General features: G+C 36.0%; 1 pseudogene across 1 annotated transcript in view; it reads right to left on the reverse strand.

The window, feature by feature from the left end:
* The window catches only part of LOC149537308 (protein NO VEIN-like), a 106,131-nt pseudogene extending 93,458 nt beyond the window's left edge, over window positions 1-12,673 (reverse strand). Inside the window, exons 1-3 of the transcript XR_016357709.1 lie at window positions 12,659-12,673; window positions 12,394-12,538; window positions 10,002-11,842 (exon numbers count right to left, since the gene is read on the reverse strand). The product of XR_016357709.1 is annotated as a protein NO VEIN-like (transcript). The remainder of the gene's footprint in view (window positions 1-10,001; window positions 11,843-12,393; window positions 12,539-12,658) is intronic.
* Between the last annotated feature and the right edge of the window lie 5,091 nt (window positions 12,674-17,764).

A 17,764-nucleotide genomic window follows, 5' to 3' on the forward strand; every position in this document is an offset into this window, starting at 1 on the left:
CTTCAATTACCCCACACTTCGAGCTTCGCTAAACCTAGATGGGTAAACCTTTACTCCAAACCTGATCACTTGATCCAAAGCTTTTCTATAGTGAATTTAACCTTTGCGAGCTCTCTGATTGGCAAGTTCCTCCAACTCGATCAAAGTGAAATTCAATAATGAGTGCTTAAAATGGCTAAGTGTTGAATGTTTGAATTGATTAAATGTTTTGTATAATGTTATCAATAATTGATTTGATGTTTGCAAGAAGGAAGTATATGGATTTATGATTTCGAATATAGATCCAATAACTACAATTCAATGACTTTAAATGACCAGCAGTGCCTTAGCTTATTCAGGAAACAAAGTCAACTACAACGAAGATTATCACTTAAAACTTTATAAAGTTCTATGCACTTTACCTAGAAACAATTTAATAATCCAGACGTGACGGATCAAGTATATATACACAATTTTAAACTAGTCGAGATTGCACTTTAACTCCTAAGGTAGGGAGACAAACTGGACATAAATATGGAAACAATTTAATATTCATTATATCTAGGATGATCGAGTTTAAAATGCCATAAATAGCCCAGTCCACTTATTTGACTTTTAAATTGCTTACAGAATTTAAAGATAATTATAAGGGATGAATCAACTACAGTTTAAATCTCCATTCCTTTTAAGTAAACAAATGACATTTTATTTATTATTGAAATATAATATTTAAATTTATATTACAAAGTCATGCTTTAAACTCCTTATTCCTCCTTACAAATAAATATATCTCCTTTTTCTTGTCGAATGTCTTGTTCGAATATCTTGTTTCTTTTTTTTATTCAAACAAATACCCATATATGTGTGTGTGTGTGTGTGTTTTAATTTCAAAGAGTTGTGTCTTTTGGTAAAAAGATATCTTTTATAAAATTATCGCATCTCTTCATTAAGAAAATATAGTTGCGACCCTATTATTATACGAATTTTGTAATCGTCAATTAATTACTTTGGCTTACAATGAAACTATTATCCTATCTTGTTTCTTTTTTTTATTCTAACAAATACCCATCTATATATATATTTGTGTGTGTGTCTTTTAATTTCAAAGAGCTATGTTTTTTGGTAAAAAGACATCTCTTATAACATTATTGCATCTCTTCATTAAGAAAATATAATCACAACACTATTATTATTATATGAATTTTGTAATCGTCTATTAATTACTTTGGCTTACAATGAATACTATCACACTAATCTCCAAGATAGTGGCATTGTTGACATTTGTTTCATCGCTACCAATTCTTCATCCCTGACCACATTGACTGCTCCAGTTTTAAGGGTAACATGGCATCACATATCTTCAAACTGAAGTCTATCGAGGTTCATGAATACATGCTATGACTCTCAATGGCTTTTCCATGTCTTCATCTGTGCAAAGCACCTCCTCCATGTTTGATGAGAAACCATGCAAATTAACATCCATTGCTCATAATTGTTGACTTCACAATGCTCTTGATATGATATAGATTGTTTGTTCTTTGCACATATAAAACTCACAAAGGCTCCTTGTTTTATTTTCATGATTTGCCTTTTAATGGTATTGATTCTGACTGTAATAATCTCCACCATGCTATTGAAGCTTCAATCCACTAACTCCAAGTGTCCGCTAAAGTATGGTTAATAAAATCTCTCTTGGTCCATATGTGTTTTCTCATGGATGAATATCTATTAAACTTGGATTGCACACAATCTGTGATCACACTTCAACTTTATGTTTGAAAACATTGTCACAAATGCCGTTAATTGTCCCATGGATGTAGGGACTGAATCACTGCTCATCCTCTAAAAAATTTCTTAATGTACTCTTATATTGTTGCCTTTAATAAGTATTTCCTTTCGTGAAATATAATTCATTAAGTCTGTCACAACTCGCCAATTATTGGTTGACATCAGCGTATCACTGTGATTGTAGTCACTACACTCTAATATCTCGTGTATATATAAGGGTTTAAACATCTTCTTTGCTTCTACTCTTCTTCTGTGATTAATTTGCTTCGCTGCTGGCTGTAGGATATACATCCCAAGACATCACTATAGTTTGCAGAATCTCCATATTTTATGATAGCTATCAGTATTGGAACTTCAGATACCATTAATAAAGTGCAATTTGAATCAGATTGATCCATATTTATCTCTATCTAAATCACATGCTATTGTAGATTATCCTTTATTTCTAACCCTCAAACTTCTGTATTGCTGCGAAGGATGAGTCACAGTAGTCACTTAGTTATGTCACACAGTAGAAGATGTGCTGTAGATAGTAGTGTGTGATTGCCAATGTTGCAGGTATATTGGACTTCGACTATGGCCAACATCCTCGTGCAGTGTTGCTTTAGAATATATTACTAAATGCTTATATTCTGACATAATCACTTCAATATTTGCTTGCTTCTGTTTTCAATATGGAAACACCTTTGGCATGCTGGCATTGCACGATCTCCACTTCATCTCTGTCACTAATGTTGTACCAAAATCTCTGCCAACAGATAGTGAATTCAAACTATTTTTTAGTATATATGGTGATGTGCCAAGTTTGAATTTCATATACTTTTATTGTTCTTATTGTAGTTTTGCTGAATTCATCCATCATTGACCTTGATTGAACTGTTGTAGAGTCATCTGTGTTTGCATTCTTATCTTCATATATTTGACTGTCATATGTACATGAAATCTGTTTATATATTCTTTTCTCTAATCAACTGTTGTTATAAATTACACCACTTTTACAATCCCTTCAATCTGAGTCTCCTGAGTTTTTTCATCATCTCTAGCAAGAATATACTATATCCATTCATTGTGAGAATGTAGAGGTATTTAGAAATATCTTCAAATACTTGGTATTGATTTGTATCAATTTTGCACAAATGGAGCCTAGAATTTTGGGCTCTATCACAACACACAACCTTGGAAAATCAGAGACTTGCTGAAACCAAGGAATTGCACGATCAAAACCTTCAAACAGGATTGTGATTTTCAACAAAAATCTTTAAAGAACCACACTATTTTCATAAAATACCTCTTACGATTTTTCTTTCAAAAATTGAAAAAAAAAATCCAAACAAAAAAGTCCCAATTTTTTCTTAAAAAATTCACCAAATTTTATGAAATCACATCGACTTGCTCTTACACTATATTACGGTAAATCGATGTTGTTGTGATTGTATAAATTAAAGGACATGAAAACTCCTTATATAGATTTACAAATAAGATGTTTCTAAAAGAAACAATCGTGAGCTACAAAGTAGATAAGATGACCATTAAAGAAACATTATAATATTCTAATAGCTCCAGATCCAAATCAGTTTCCAGTTCCAACACATTTTGACAGGGTTTCTACAAATCTAAAGTTGATTCCTCTACTAGTCCTCAAGGTGAGTATATCCTTATCATTATTTTTTCATAGCACTTAATTTGGTACACTAGATCTGATATCTTGTTGTCTATCATTGTATGAGTGTTTACTTTTCTTTACATTATTTGCCGCTAGATCTTGCATTGGCACTCCTTCCTCTACTTGGGTTGTCTAATTAGTTTTAGTCTAAAAGGGATACATTTTAGGGGCCCTTCCAATGTATGTGTGGTGTGGTGATTTACCATTGATCACCATTTTATATTATACAAATACAAGTATAATCATCAAGGGAATGGTTGAAGAATATAACTATAGGAATCATCGAGGAAGAAGAGGACACAACAATCAGCAACAATGAGAAGACTCAAAAATCAGGAATACCATACCAATTGCAATCATCAGATAAAAAGCAATTGCAGCAATCAAACGATAAGATAAAATCCACACCATTTCAAAACTGTTATTATTGCATCTAATAATCTATCAATCACTCTTGTGTTATTATCATTCCTAAGCATTATTTGTTTATCAATTATCTTTATATAGAATGTATGTATCAATTTATTATCCTCATCTAATAATCGATTAATTAATGATTTGATATAGAATGTGTGTATCAATAATCTATTTGTAAACTTCCGTCATTACATGAGGAAAGAGTAATAATGAGGATTGTCATCTACGTAGGGACCTCAGATAGATATCCGTGTGCCCTAGCACTGGACCCAAGAGGGCCAAAGCTCTGCTCTTGAGCTTATACAGGACAATCAAGGAACCTCCATTATCTCCTCTCCAACCCTATAATGATGGCTACTAAATGAAGCATGGATAGAGAAAGAAAATACAAGCATCCCACTAGGTGCTGTCGGTAAAATCTATATGTACACCATTTGAAATGGACTTTGAATCATCATTGTAATCATCATCATTGGAGTTATTGTAATAAGCATATTGTGTACATGAATAAAGTATCTAATTTGCGTTATATCGTACTATACTACATGTGTTAATAATCCTTTTACCCTGTACGGTAAACATTTAGCGTTGTTGCCAGACAAACTTGGAACGAAGGAATGTTATGAAGATTAATGCCAAATTTGCTTAACAAGGATAAGAACAAGGTAAAAGACAAGGATGAAATACGTACAGCACAAGAAGTTTTAATTTTAGCACAGCAGATGGGGTGCAAACAGAAGCTTCAGCAGATTGCCGACGGGCACCAAGGGGGTGAAGCGGCATAGACAGAGGAAGTGCACTCACCTAGTAGGCCAAGGAGAGCCGAGGAATTACTGGAGGAGACTCGACAACAATTAAATTTGGTGGAAGAAACAAGGGAGGAGTTCCTCAACCTATATACGCCAAGGGTAGAGTATCCGAACGAAAGGGAAGCAACTCGCATGGCTCAAAGTGTTGAGGGAGTACAAGTGTGGAGTGAACTCTTTGTTCCTGACACACCCGACGAACAGATATAGGCAGAGAATCGAACAACTTCACTTAAAGAAGACCTTTCACCAGGCAACGCAGTTGTTGGAAGCAAGATAGTTGATCGAAGCAACATAGCTGTGCAGAACAACACAGGTGCTCAAAATAGCGCGGGTGCCAAAAACAGTGCGGGTACACAAGTACCAAAGAATTAGAAGAAAGTAGCAATGGCAAGTCCTAAAGAAAAATTACTGAAGTTTAATGGTGATGGAACAGCAAACCCAGTCAAACATTGCAAGACGTGCGAAACCATATGGACATCAAATGGCATGACGGACGAGGATGATAGGGTCAAATAGTTCCCAGCAACCCTACGGGGTGTAGCAACTAATTGGTTTTTGGACGCCAACCCTCAAAAATTGACTACATGAGTGGACATTAGAAAAGAATTCATAGCAGAGTTTCGATTGCTATGGGACAATAATGAAATAATAGCAAAGATATATAGCACCAAGCAAGGAAAGAATGAAACAATTTGGGCCTATGCTAGACAGCTGAAAGAGCTGGTTGGGAAGATGGAAAGTCAACCAGCGGATGGATTGAAGAAACAATGGTTTTTGGAGGGGCTACGGTTGGCTCTAAAAAAGAAGATGAAGATTGTACCACCCGCGTCGTGCGATGAATTTGGAAAGCGAATAGAAGACAAGTAAGAAGAAAAAGCATAAGTCATTGGATTCAGATGATTTGTCATCCAAAAGTAGCAGTAGTGACAAAGAATCGAACAAGAAAGCTCGAGCATTATAGAAAGATATGCTCAGAATGACGAAATAATTTAAGAATTTGAAAAAAAACCCAGACACAGTAAAGGGAGAACTGTAGTGCACAGACTGTAAAGAGGATGGGCATACAAAGGGCTCATGCCCGAAGAAACAGTTTTGTGACATCTGCTAGGTTGCGAGACATTCCCTAAAGGAGTGTTTGTTTAACATGAAATCAAAAGGACACCAACAGGTGTTACTGACGTAGAAAGTGTCCACCAGAAATAACACAAACAATGATGTAACTTAATAGACACGGAAGGGGTGGCAATAACAACAACAATAATAATGGAGGCCGGAGTTGAATACAGTACGATGCGAGTGGATGGCCAATGATACAGTGTCATGCGTGCAATCTCTAGGGCCACTTCGCTAGAGACTGTACTACAAAAGAGACACCATAGCTACACTACAGATGGTGTGGTTCGAGGGACCATGAGGATTCAAAATGCCCAAAGCAAGGCATAAATCTATTAAGCATTGAAACATGTGATGAGAAGGTACTGGCGGTCACACTTGAGTAGGTGAAGAAAGTGAAATACCCTGATGCAGAAGAAGAGAAGGAGAGGTTACCAAAAGCACAAATAGAGTTAAAAAGGCAGATGAAAATAGGGAAATCACAAGTAAAAGAGATTGCCGAAACTTCGGAAAGGAACTTAGTGGAACAAAACATGATAAGTCAGATAATGCAAACATAAGTTCCTATTAAATTAAATGACCTTCTCACAATGCCACAATTGTGAAAGGCTATTATGAATATGACACCACTCCCAAGAATGATAGAGGAAACAGGAAGGGATAGTAATCGAACAACGGCAATAGACCCGATGCTATTGGCACTTACGATAGGAAGGCATTCGGCAGTAGTTGAGATGGGCATTCTAGGCACTGTACTGACAGACACAATTATGGACGGAGGGTCAGGCGTGAACGTGTTACTGGAAGATATATGGAAGAGGTTAGGAAAACCTACACTTTGGCCACCTACATTTCAGTTACTCATGGTGAATTAGCACAAGATCAAACCATTGAGAACTTTGATGGCACAATCGGTAACGATTGGCATGCAACAACCATTTTTACTAGATTTTGTGGTCATTCTATTGAAAAGAAGAGGGTATGACGCTATCCTTGGACGAGGTTGGTTGGTGCAAGAAAACGTAAAACATAACTGGAAACGAAACACCCTATCCATGGAATGCGGAGGTAGAAGATTCATAATTGACCTACACACACAGATGGTGGGGGAGGAGGCAACGTCATCAGACTCAAAAGGAGAGAGTGATGATGAAGGAAAAAAGAGAATGGAACCAGATGAAGAAGGGGTATTGAGATTAGAAGGAGGATTGAATGATGATGACCTAGACTCAGTGAATGGCCTATTCCACTGGTAGATGGAGGATTACAAGCTCTTTTCGAGCTGTAATATGTTAAGGGTTGACGAAGGTGAGAAAGGAAAGGAAAATGAATGTCTGAAAGAATACAGAGAAGCAAAAGAAGGAAAGGCAGTTATGGATGAAGCTAAAGGGAATAACATACTGTACAAACCTAGCAAAAGGAAAGATTCCACCATACGGTACACGGTGAATAGACCACGCAGAAAGAAAAGGTTACACCGCACCACAGATATAGTAGAAAGGTGCCCACAGCAAGGAAAACACATCGTACGGTCTGCACAGGGAACAAAGAGGAAGGGCTTGATAAAAACTATAGTTGTATGGAGTGAAGGTTCTAGAATCAAGAATATAGTTATTGACAGCAAGGAGTGGCAGCCGACAGAATTCATGGTATGGGCCATGAAGGTTACATAGAAAAGGCAAAAGGCATGGCACGAAAAGCACTCAAAGTTGAACACATTCCAATTGGGACAATTAGTTTTGAAGTATAAGAGGCGCAACGAGATCAGACTAGTTAGATTTAAAATAAAGTGGGTCGGGCCATATAAAGTGGGCGATAACAGAGCAATAAAATCATGGACGCTCAACAGGAAGGAAGTAGCCGATGCAGTGAATGGGTCAAAGCTAAAAGTCTGTCATGAAAGAAATAACGCACCTCCGTCGATGAACAACTGAGAATAAATAATAAATATTAATGTATATATGTAAATTAAGCAATCGTTTATGTTTAAACATAGAATATTTCAGAGCAGATACCATTTTGTTTTTATTTATCTAATTAGAGGACACCGTACGGCCCGTATAAACTCAGAAGATACACACCATACGAATTCATAAGGGGAAATCACAAACACAAAGGATATTGATAGAGACCATACAACCTTGGAGGAAAAGGCATATTTGGAACTGTACGACTATCAAGGAAAGAGAGACAACAATTGTACAATTCAGCAAGCAAAGAAAGAGCAAGTCACTGTACGGGTGTGTGAGGAAGGGGCTCGACCATACGGCCATATGATAGAAAGGAGGTCAGCTACCATCAAAATAGATCTTGAAAAGAAAACATCGTACGGAGTTCACTAGGAGGAATATGCTAACCGTACGGTGCTCACAGAAGGAAAGATGCAAATTGTACGACACTAGAAAGTGATACAACAGGGAGACAGAAGTTCGTATGGCTTGGATAGAGCATGACACGACCTATTATAAGAGGTAAATATGCCATATGAATCGGGTCAGAATAGTGGAAGATTGAGTAGCTATGTACCATATGCTATTGGCCATATGGCCGACACATGAGTATATCATACGAACTAGAAGGAAGGACTGCCATACAACACAGAAGAAGGGCGATAGGAGGTTCTCTGAAAAAAAAAAAAAAAATGACGACAAATCAAAACAATTCAAAATGAGTAACGTATGATACCAAAGGGAAGGGAAAGACAAAAAGGTAGTAAAACATAAGCAGTTGGCTGAAAGAGTATGGAATTGGAAGAAAATCACAAAAATGGTATGTTCCATGGACTTTTGTGTGCTAATATTGTTCAATAGCGCTGCCCCTCGACCCCACTGGGGGCGATAGCCCCTAGATCCTCAGTCAGTTCAGTTATTAGTTGTGGGAAGTGTGACCAGTTAATGAGACCTGGAGCTACTGCAGGCATGGAGTGTTTGTATGCCAAAGGTGGAGAGAGCACTGGAGCAAGCCTTTCAAGAGGAGTGCTACGCTTTGAGGCACTCGGAGTAGGTGTTGGATGTGAGGCTATCTTGGTGGATGCACAAAGACCTTGGGAGGAACTGATCATCTAGTTGGAGGCAATAGAGCGACACTTGGCTCAGTGTACCCAAGCGTTGGAAGCAGAGAAGGCGGCACAGGTGGTTATCAAGGTCAGCTTGGCTAAGGAGATAGTATTGTGTGTTCACAAAGGCTATAGATGCAACATGTTTTTGGAGACCAGTTTGGTACAGGCACGGGAGGAATGTGAATGTGATGTGATGGAAATAGATCTATTTTGTTATAGTTAGTCAGTTAATGTAGTCCATTTTGTTAATCTGTCTCAGATATTTTGTAATTGTCATCCGGAGATGACTTTTCTTTTTGGGGGGATGATGTTTTCAGTAAAATCTATATTGTAGCCGATAGGTAGAATAGTATCCGAATGGGCGCATGACAGTTGAGTCACCCCTTCGAGAAAGTATATGTACACCGTCCGAAATGGACTTTGAATCATCATTGTAATCATCATCATTAGAGTTATTGTAATAAGCATATTGCGTATATGAATAAAGTATCTGTTCTACATTATATCATGCTATACTACATGTGTTAATTATCCTTTTACCCTATACGGTAAACACTAGGTAAGGTTCACAAGTGGATGTACATGCTACCTACCACCAAGAGCAAGCGAGTCAAAACTCAAAGTTCTTCTCTTCGGCCTAGTGTGGTATGGTTTCAAGTGGACCTATCATGCTTCTTATCCAATGTTTGAAATGATGGTATAGATACTATATGAATATCATGAGTTATGGACTATATCCTAATAATAAATGTGTATATTATACATGTGTCTATGTTTCTTATGTTCTGATTGCAAGATTCAAACCCTCGATGACACTATTTGAAGAGACAACTTACTTGATAAGGTGTAACCCTAGCCCTAATTTGTTACAATTGTGATTCTAGGCCAAATTAGGAAAGGCACATCACATGCTTTCACTTGTTAGTTATATCCTATTTCTATAGAAATCTATGGACTATTGTGAAAAGAATATCTTGTTTGCATCTGTAGGAGATTCAGTTTTTATGTCTACCTGCAATCTTTAAAATTTCAAATGATGCAAAACTTGTAAAGAACTCCAAATGATCACTATTTCATAACTCTAAGGAGGATCACACTATAGTAGCCACAAACAAATATTAAAAATGATTTCATCTCAATTCCTTCCAATGCTAGTCGGTGTAAGGTTAGATACCAATTCAAGAAGAAAATGAGAATCCTGGGAATACAGCTCCTGGGACAGGCAATGCAGAGCATGGCCCAATCGAGCATGTTGTCTTTTGAGCAGGTTTGACTCATTACACTGGAGCTCCAATTCTAGCCCAAACTCTTCACATCGGATGGCCTTAATAACTTCTTTTGCATGGTCTTCTTGACTAAATGATCCTTCATTTCTAGGTATACATATAACACTAGAAATGAGCTTGGTTTGTAAAATAGCAGGATCATTCATAACTTCTGATTTCAATTTTTTGGGTGATTTTTCCTTTCTCTCAATCACATTCAGGTCTAAGCAATGACTTCCTTCCAACTGATTAGTTTTAGATTCACATTCTGTATCATATTGTCCGCTTTTCTGCATATTTTTTTTTCTCACTTGGCATTCTAGGAAGGCTTCCACAGCATGTGATGCATTGAGAGAGAAATCTTGATAATCATTAATCCACTCAACAATGCCAATAGAAAACCTAGTTTCATGCAACATAATACACTCATTGGAGACAACACATTCATGCAAAATTATTTGAGAGGGAGCTGCTGCTAATGTACCCAATCCTGACAAGAATACCTCACCAGCAAAACTCCAGAGCTCTGGAGGTAGATGTCCAAGGAAACTCAATATAAATCTGGCCATGACCCTCATAACCTGGGTAGTTTTCTCAATGTTTTCATTGTTTTGTGGTTTCACATAATGTTTTTCTTGTGTCATCTTTATAGAAATATGAGAATTTTGTAAAGCTTCAGTCTGACCAGAATCAAAGCCAAAGTTTCTCTCTCTAACCAAAACATTTTTGCAATTATAATTCATTTTCTCCATATCTAGACTACTTGCATGTTCAAATTGCTCTACAAAATTCTTCACCAACACATCTATTCCCCTGGAAGCATGTGATTTCATCAGTGCAATAGGAGCATGTTGCATACCTCCAAAAAGAGCCATAATGGAAACAAATTGTATTGCAGTTGCCTTTGCACAGCCCTTCATCACAGCTGCCAAGAATTCATCCAATGTTGCTAAACCATCAATTCAGAGCACTTTTCCATTCCTTGTCACAAGACAAATCAAATTATCACTGGTTGCTTTTTTCTCCAACCAGCTCAATATTGGCCCAAGAGTAGGAGCAAATACAAGATCCCAATGAGACCACTCCTCAAGATCTGATAGCATAGGAGCTTTAAGCAGGCATTTCATAGCATCATCACTGGTCATGTGACCTAGTATCCTAGTTATTGGCAAAAACTCTGTAGCATATCCACTACCATGTGAGTTAGATCTCCACTTTTCAATTAAGCTGCTTTGTGCTAGTAGTGCAACATAATACCCTATATTTATCTTATGAGACTAATATTGAAATTTTGTGATACAAATGATTAGTTCTTCAATAGAATCATTGTCTGACATCTCAAAGTTGATAAATGGAAACTAATTATGCAATAAAACACTAATTTCTTCTTTAGTAAGTGTCATATCATCACCAAGGTCCCATACATCTTGAGACAAAAATCCTAAGAGTTGGTTATTTGCAACATAAGCCATCAGCGGTGAGTCTCTATATTCATGGGCTGTCAATATTTTCCTTATTTTCTAAGGGAACTCAGAAAGGTTAGTTTCAAGGAAACTAAGGAAATCTCCAAACCCTAAGCATGCAAAGTCCTGGACAACAAATTGAATCACAAGCCACCTTTCACAGTGCCAAATTTCTCTCAACAAAATCAATTGACCCTCTCTTTCTATATCTCTCCCTCCTGCATTCTCAATAGAATTGACTTCAAAAAACTTTATAACTTGTTGAACTAATTCATGAGAACTTAATCCTATCAAAAAAATAAAATTAGATGCATAAAAGGAAACTTAGAATTTATTGCAAAGATTACATATAACCCCAAACATCACCTATGCCATTAAAACTTACAATAGTGTATAGCCTACAATCGATAATATATAAACGTTCTATATACATTACCTAATACACAAGTACAATAAATGCAAATATTAGGTTCAAACATCCACCTAAGATGTACAGTGGCACAAGACTTCCATATACAATATATAGCAAGTTGTATTAAAAAAATTAATGTCCATGCTTTCATAGTAAAGCATCATCTAGTAATGCATTACAACTAAAAGAATAGAACAGAATCAACAAATGTCATATTTCCACAATCTTTGAGCATCATAATGTTGCCAATATAGATAGTCATCAGAGAGTATGACAATGTAGCACAAACCCAGATCATTTCAATATTCAATATCATAGAAGACACATCCATATAACTCTACAAAATACTAAACACTGTGAATTTTTTAACACAGAAAAAGGACATATTTTGACTGACTATTTACTTCTGTAAGTTACAAAATTTACCCTTTTTAACACCCACAAAGTGGCATTTGTCCTCAACATCTTGAACTTGCGCTGCTTTTCTAGAATAAGCATCTCCAGTCACAATGCTTTCCTCTTTATTGAACTCTAGGAAGGTGTTCCAAAGACCCATCTTAATTGACATTACCTGCAAAATAAATTAAGAAAAACTGAAAGTATTAAACAAATAAATTAAGAAGACAATTACAAAGAGAGGGACTCCTTTATAAAAGATCAGATTTGCAGAAATTCACTTAAGTTCAATTACGGTCATAAGTTCCATCTCTAGTTCAATTAGATTCACTGGCTCTATTTGGACTTTTTCATTGATATTCATGGAATTCAAATCAATTTTGACACTGCTGAAATTTCAAGAACACCAGAATAGCAACTAACTAAAACATGCAATTTTAATACAAAACTATTTCCATATTGCGCATTGCTTGATTTAACAAACAAACAAAAAGAATTTGAGAAATTCCACATTAAAAGACACTCATATTTGATCCAAGTACTTTCCCTCCCATACATTTAGGAACTCTCATAAAAATTGATACATTACTTATTGCATTAGTAGCCCTTTCTATTCAATTCATCAGTATATCAGACACCTAATACCCAACTTGACAACAAGAATAGTGGAAGAGGTCGCAGTGGAAGATCCAACAGGCAGTCTTATGGAGGCCAAAATGATGATCAAAAGAACAAGGATGAGGCAAGCGGTAGCAGTCAGAACCAGAGGGTAATGATTCCAATCGTTTCCATGATCAAAAAAATGGAGATCAGAGAGGAAGAGAAAGAGGGCGAGGGCAAGGATCTGGAAGAAGAGGTTTTCTTGGAAAATGCTTCCACTATGGAAAAGAAGGGCATAGAGTATTTGAATGTTCCCAACGCCAAGGAAGGATAGATCGAAAAAAAGAAGGCCAAGCCAAAGTTGTACATGTTGATGAAGATGCATGATCATCACATTTTGAAGATGCTGAAAGAGGAGAAGTCCTAGTTAACAGAAGAATCCTGCTGAGTGGTGAGAATGAACCTGATCAAAGGAGGAGTTTGTTTTGCACCAAGTGCAAATGTGAAGATAAGTGTTGTGATGTGATCATTGATGGTGGACTGATAAGTGTTGTGATCACATCGTCCACAAACTGATGGATAGACAAAATTTGTGAATTGTAGTTTGGGAAATTTGCTGAGATGTTTCGTTGGAGACAAGCCAAAAGGATAGGATATGATTTTACCACAAGCAGAATTTTCATATAATAACTCTATCAATAGGAGTATTGGTAAATCACCATTCCAAATTGTATATGGAAGTAGTCCCAAAAATCCTTCTGAATTGCGACCATTGGATAAACGAGAGATAAGTAGTGCTGAAGCAGAAGAATTTGTTGAACATTTGAAGAACATCCATGAGGAAGCGAGGAAGCACATTATAAAGATGAATACATAGTACAAAGCTAAGGCAGATGTGAAAAGAAGGTATAAGGAATTTCAGATTGGAGATGAAGTCATGGTTCATTTAAGAAAGGAGCATTTTCCAATGGGTGCATATAATAAGATGAAAATGAAGAAGTTTGGACAATGCAAGATAGTGAGAAAGCATGATTCTGGAAATGCTTATGAAGTGGAGTTGCTTGCTGAATAGAATATTTCACTAGTATTCAACATTTTAGATTTGACAGAGTAGTATGAAGGAGGTGATGAGGAAGAACTTGCAGAAGCACAGTGGACTATTCCAACAGCTAGTTTGGCTACAAAGGAGATTGAAGAGATACTGGACAGTCGTGTTGGAAAAAGTACAAGGAAAAAAACTTATGAAGAATACCTGGGCAAATGGAAAGGGAGGCCACCAGAAGATTCATCATGGCTAGCAAGGGAGGAGGTTAACCGTCTTGGTTTTCCTCTAAATCCCTAAGACATGACGGGGTCACTTCTCAAATTACCCTGGGTGTTTGATGCAAGAGCATCCTGAGTGTATGAGCAATCTTACATCAACCAAAACTATTTCATTTCATTTCTTTGAATAAGGATTGTCTTAATGCAGAGTTGATGTCTGTGGAGGCTTGCTACTTAGTAAGTCAATCATATGAGCTCAAAATGTCCTAATTTAAGAGGTGGATATTCATCTTGGATATAGCAGGCTACTAATTGAGGCTCAGTGCCATATCATGTGTATTCATGGATTTATTGCGGATTTTTCATGTGTGTGATATCCCCAATCTCAGAGGTCAAATTAATTAAAACAATGACACTAAAAAATAAATATAACTGATTATTACTAAAACAATATTTATATAATAATATTGCTACATAATTATATAATATCATATGCTGTTAAATCAATAAAATACAATCTATTATTAATATAATATAATATATATAATATACACATATAACAATAAAGATAATAATTTATTAAAATAGTATTCTAAGATGACTAATTATGAGATAGAGATAACAAATATAATTTATCTTCCATATTGTATTGGATTAATGCTTGGCCATACAGGTAGAAAGCCTAGTTCTTCTATCACATCTATATATATACTCTAAACCAAGATGTAGGATTTCAATTATTTCAAGCATACTAAGCCATCAATGGAATTGAATGAAAGTCAAACCATCAATACTATGGATATTCTAAACAAGATTTTTATGTTTGCACTCCATTACGACGTCCATCATTGTAGACTCTTCGAAATACTCCTAGTTGATAGGGATTCTTTCTATGACACTATAGAACATGAGCACTATGGACAAGAATATTATCTAGATCAGAATACCGTCTTAAGGAGTCAATATTGAGGAACTGAGCATAATTGATGAAGAAATTATTTACTCGAATTCGATACTAATTATTATTATCAATATTCTTATCGGTATCATGAAAATATAATCGATACATTTTCCAACTATAGACACTGGCTTATTACATTGAGAAGACAAAGATTATAGGGCTAAACGTTAGGATCAAATGGGCTACATAATATTGATGGATTAGCTAAAATAAGGATTGATAATAATCAATGTAGTTAGTAACTATTGTAATATTGACTATTGAACTCTTAATAAGAAAATAATGAGTACACTGGTAAAGAGGTGCCTCATCCCTAATGAAGAGGTCGTCTCTGATTACAAGATACTAAAAGGAATCCAAATCGTGTAATTGAAAAGGAAAGAGGAAGAGCGGGTGGCATGCACTAGCGAGGAAGATACAACGGATAGTTACATTAACTTTCAACTATCGATATTCAGATTTTGTTCAATAGATTATGTTCTGAGTCAGAGAATATCTTATATAAAACAAGGAAGATAGACCCTAGGTGCTATATATTAATGAGCACAAATCATAGGAAGATAGACTATTACAAAAGTCTTATTACATTCAAATAGAGATGACTCTATCCATATTATAAGAATTCTTAATCAGATAGACATAGAAAGACTTATATCTGTCGATTACTCATTCTTGGCCTACTCGTAGAACATCCATCATTTGGTATTTACTAGTTGCAAACATACAAAATAAGACCTGAGATAAGACTATTGGGGCAATCAAAAATAATTACACAAAGCAACTCATTTAGAATTCCATAAGCGATATAAAGACACAGAAAGTAATACTATAAGAAATTAGTGTAAACTATTTGTATGATTCAAAAGATTTTAATAGAGACAGTAATGCAATCATTATAAGTGATTATAGAACAATATTATAATACATCTCTAACTACCAAGTCGGAGATCTAAGAGTTTATTTTATTGATACAAATATTGAAGATCATTTCACTCAACATATTCCTCATTGACTAATTAGAGACGGTAGAAGTATCAATATTAGCCATATGGAATAATTATTATATATTGCTAAAACAATAGTTATATATATCATCCCCAAAGGTAAAATTGTCGTTCAAATTCAAATCAAGGAAAGAGAACTCAAAGTAATTGTCCCTAATTTCCTAGTTACAATAAAAGGGGACATTACAGTGTGCAATTTTGTTATAAAAACTTCAGGTTCGCCATTGAAGGCCTAAATGTGGGCCGGATGAGGCCCGAAAATTCAACGGATGGGCGCTTTCACGAATCCAAGCTTGTAGATTAGAAGCCGAGGTTTCTGAAATATGGTTATAACAACCATTCAGAGCAACATTTTGAGAGTTATGGCCTTCCGAAGTTGGCCGACCAAAAATTCCAAAATAAATGTCAAGAATGTATTTGGCTGACTCTATATATATTTTTAGGGTTTGTCAACCCTAGGTATTAAGTTTTAGTGGCTAGAACCTTCCCGGGCAGCATAAAATTGCCTATTTAAGAAATGTCTGAACATTGTCTAGTACAACTTTGGGTGATAGTTCACAAATTTGTCTTGCAAATTACTGTAATGAAGGCACCCATGTGGGAGAGCATATTGTAATTCTGAATTCTGTAATTCCGCATTTGCAGTGATAATAAGAGGCCCATATTTTGTTCTCGCAAATTGTTATTACTTCTTTGTTCCTGTTATGTGTTTAAGGTATTAAGGGGAGCACCCTTCACCAGCAAGGTAAACGATGTTCTCATGGCTCACGACTAGATGGGAGACCCAAAGCCACAAGATAGTAAGGTTGAGCAATCATCTGAAGTTTGGATAGAAGTTGAACCAGAGAAAAAATAGTCTAGAAAAGGGAAAAGCATCACACAACAAGAGAGGCCAAAGAAGAGGTCAAATGAGCAAAGAAAAGGCTTCCGTATAAGTGGCAGAGACCAATGATAGCACCACAACCAATGTGCAAGAATTTGATATTATTAGAGGAGAAAGCTTTGGAACCAGCAAAAGAAGCTTGTCACAAGACCAAATTGCACTAATAGTGCATGATAATAAGGGTAACAATGCTTTCCAAGAAGTTTGACAATCAAGCAACGAGGAACAAAGAACTCTTGCAAAAACCAATCTTTAGTTTCAAAAATCGCTCAAGCCAATGTTAGTTGAAGAAATAATAGAGCCAAAGATTTCCATCCTTAAGGAAAGTCACAAAGAAACAATGTTGGAGCAAGAGCAGATACAGGTGAATATGCAACATTTAGTCACTCTGGGATAGTTGAATATGAGGGTGCAAAATGAAATTGAGGAAGAGATTTATCAAATACTAGAGTTACAAGAATTTGAGTTGAATCATGTTGCCAACTTTCAGTGTATCCCTTTTAAGTTTGTAGTTGTTGGCATTCATTGCAATCTTATCCAATTACTTGTCGAGATAGCCCCTAGGTGACTCACTTCTCATCAATTTTTTAAGACTCCCACTTTGTGTCTTTTTCGGGTCTCCCTTGCTTCACTTTTCCTTATTTATCGATGCGAGATTCTTGTCATTCCAATACATTTTGGGCTTAGGTG

Source organism: Cupressus sempervirens, chromosome 10 (assembly GCF_028749045.1).
Source record: "Cupressus sempervirens isolate cs-2001-9-10 chromosome 10, ASM2874904v1, whole genome shotgun sequence".
Lineage (NCBI taxonomy): Eukaryota > Viridiplantae > Streptophyta > Pinopsida > Cupressales > Cupressaceae > Cupressus > Cupressus sempervirens.